At 40.7% G+C, this 3,403-nt stretch overlaps 1 long non-coding RNA gene across 2 annotated transcripts; it reads left to right on the top strand.

Annotated features, from left to right (window-relative positions):
• Positions 1-234: 234 nt before the first annotated feature.
• On the top strand, positions 235-3,391 carry LOC106951680 (uncharacterized). 2 transcript variants are annotated; one of them, XR_001425850.1, is made up of 4 exons: positions 235-1,698; positions 1,786-1,971; positions 2,092-2,284; positions 2,408-3,391. It is a non-coding gene; the product is annotated as an uncharacterized LOC106951680 (long non-coding RNA). The 2 variants fall into 2 exon arrangements; XR_001425849.1 differs by having other exon boundaries at positions 235-1,971.
• The last annotated feature ends 12 nt before the right edge of the window (positions 3,392-3,403 follow it).

Raw genomic sequence — 3,403 nt, 5'->3', positions numbered from 1 at the left:
ATCATACGAATAATTGCTTTTTGCTTTAATTTTAACCAATTTAAACGATTGATGCAGACTTTCGAAAGTCTTCCTGTTAAAGGGAAGTTTTGTCCTCCACTGTTACCACATGGATCCTCAATATGAGGCATTGCTTAGCAACTTTGCTAATGTTTGACTTTTCTTTTTTTTTTTAAGCTTTGGAAAGTCTTCCTGTTAAAGGGAAGTTTTTTTTCCTCCACTGTTACCACATGGATCCTCAAACTTAATTTCTTTCAACAAATTTAAATTTGTGCAGGGTTAATTTTTGGAAAATCTTCCTGTTAAAGGGAAATTTTTCCTTCACTGTCACTACATGAATCCTCAATATGAGGATTGGCTGACTTTGCTTTAACTTTAGTTTACTTGGCTTTTAACAAATTTAAACTGGTGCACTGTTAGGTTTTTCTTTGGAAAGTCTTCCTGTTAAAGGGAAGTTTTTCCTTCACGGTCACAACATTGAGCCTCAATATGAAGCATTGCTTAAGTTTAGGTAACTTGGCTAATGTTTGACTTAAGTTTTGGAAAGTCTTCCTGTTAAAGGGAAGTTTTTCCTTTTCACTGCAACTACATGCGTGTTCAGCATAAGGCATTGCCTAAGCTTACTTTTGTAGCTTTTAACCAATTTAAATAATTGGTGCAGTGTTTATTCTACAAAAGACTTCCTGTTAAAGGGAAGTTTTTCCTTCACACTGTCACCACATGCTTTCTCAGTGAGGCTTTGCTTTAGTTCAACACTTTTAACAAATACTTGGCAACTGCAGTGCTTTTTTGTTTTGTAAAGTCTTCCTGTTAAAGGGAAGCTTTTCCTGTCCTGTCACCACATGCATCCACAGCATATCTATGGTGATGAAGAATGGATTGGAGTTGATGGTTGGGGAATTTAAGGCCTTATCAACAACACCTGGTATGCGGACTGAGAAGATGAGGAAACTGATCAACCGTTTTGTTGAGTTGGAGACTCTGAAGACATGCAATGGCCTCAGACATTTGGGAAATGTGGCTATCAAAATGGTCCCCATGGTACTGGACTTGGAACTCAACAGTAGGAAATGTGGCTTGCTTCTGCCTGTAGCCATTCGTCAAGGATTTGAAGTCATCGGATGAGTTCAAGGAAATTGGTAACGAGTGCAACGACGCGGTCAATTACACGCAGGAAAAAACGTGCAAAAATGGTATGTGAATGGGTTGTGTTCTGATCATGTGTATGGTAACTGGAATGGATTTTGGATTCCCTCGCCGCAGGAAAAACGGGGTAGGCTATATGAAATGCACATGTTCTGATTTTGGGTACAGCAATCAGAACGGATCTTGGATGCGCAGGAAAAACACGGTAGGCTATATGAAATGTATGTGTTCTGATTTTGGGTACAGCAATCAGAACGGATCTTGGATACGCAGGAAAAACACGGTAGGCTATATGAAATGTATGTGTTCTGATTTTGGGTACAGCAATCAGAACGGATCTTGGATACGCAGGAAAAACACGGTAGGCTATATGAAATGTATGTGTTCTGATCTTGGGTACTGTTTGAAATGCGTGTTGTAAGTTAAAAATGCATGTGTAGAATCCACTTGAGAATGACAGAAAAGGCCTTCTTCGCCCCCCAACCCCTGCTGATGGATGATTGTATTGGCCCGACCACTGAGCACAGTAGCATTTCTCAAGGAATGCTGCAGGTATTTTGCTGTTGAAGAGACACAACTCTGACTTTCTTTGTGAATTGTTAAAGGGTTTGACCTGGAATCTTCATCTGTCCTGTTCAGGAATGCTCCTGGACCATCTTTGTCATCTGATTTCGCACTTGATCGCCCCTATATCGACTGACGGATAAGTTCTTCATCATCCCTTTGAACATCGGATGGCAGAGGACTTCATTGCCCCCCACCTATTGATGGATGACCTTAGTGACCGTACAATCGGGCTGAGCATTTCCTCGAGAAATGCGGCAGGTATTTTGCTGTTGAAGTGATGAGTACCAGTGCGAGTTTTTAAAAAGTGATTTCATTCTGAGTTAAATGGTTTGACCTGAAACCTGCAGCATCCTGTTGTCTTCCCGTCTTGGCCTTCAGGAATCCTCCTGGATCATCTCATTAATGCCCTTCATTGCTCCTCCATCGACCGACGGAAAAGTTCATCGTCCCTTTGAACATTTGACGGAAGAGGACTTCATCGCCCACCCAGTGATGGATGATGTCAGTGACCCTACCATTGGGCTCTGCAGGTTTTCTGGAGGAAACACTGTAAGTGTTCCCATGTGAGCAGGTAAGGCAGACGCTTTCTGATCCAGTTCTCCACCTTGACTTGAAATTTTGAAAAGTTTTGAAAGTGTGATTTCATTCAGTTAAATGGTTGGACCTGGATATATCCTGTTATCTTGTCTTTCAGGAATCATCCTGGATTACCTTGTTTTCGTCTGATTTTTATTTTTTTTTGCCATTCATCGCCAGGCCCCAACCACAGCTGGAAGTTGAATTTTATTTATGGACTTGATTTTATTTATTAGAAATTTAAAATGTCTTCCACTGTTAAATGTCAGTTACAATTGATTGTTGGTTGATGTTAGAATGTGTTTGCATTTTTATGGACCATTACATTATTTCAACTATTGTCTCCATAGAAGCTACACTTGGTCTGGGTTTCTGATTGGTTGTGGTCACTTCCTGGAGAAGTGCATTGGCTGACATGATGCTGCCATCACCTACCCCTTCTCCCTCTCCTGCTGTTAACTTGTCACTTCCAGTAACGCAAAGTTTTCCTGATCAGGTGACCAGTTGTGTCTCTGCTCTCTGAGCTCCTGTCAGTCGAGGCAGATGGCTGCTGGTACTGAGCCCGGTTCTGGTTCTACTGGAGGTTTCTTCCTGTTAGAGGGGAGTTCTTCTCCCGTCGCTTCATGCACGGTCTGTATGAGGGATCGCTGTAAAGTCAGCAACTCGACAAAAGCGATATGCTGTTGCCCCCTGCTGGTCAGGAGGAGTGAATGCTGTAAGTAATGACTCAATGCAATTTGATGGTTTTCCTTTGCTACAAACATTTAAACTACTTTAATCATTAACTGAGTTTATTGTACTGTTGAATAGCAATTGATATGTGGGTCAACTAAAATTATGAAGTGCATTGAGACATTTGTTGTGAATTTGCTCTATATAAAACTGAACACTTAAAACCAACTCAAAAACTGTTCAAATCTCCAACCACCAACTCAAAAACTGTTCAAAACCCCAACCACCAACTCAAAAACTGTTCAAAACCCCAACCCAAAAATTCACAACAATGTTGTTAAAGCATTTAACAAAGACATTTCAAGTCAGCCATAGATTCCAATTGGATTCCTACTTTGGATTACTCCTAGATTCCTACTTAATACATTATATTCAGTTAATT

The sequence above is a fragment of the Poecilia latipinna genome, unplaced genomic scaffold, assembly GCF_001443285.1.
Source record: "Poecilia latipinna isolate Pla-1442-1.1 unplaced genomic scaffold, P_latipinna-1.0 Scaffold468, whole genome shotgun sequence".
NCBI classification, from domain to species: Eukaryota; Metazoa; Chordata; class Actinopteri; order Cyprinodontiformes; family Poeciliidae; genus Poecilia; species Poecilia latipinna.
This window is presented reverse-complemented; position numbering and strand designations above follow the sequence as displayed.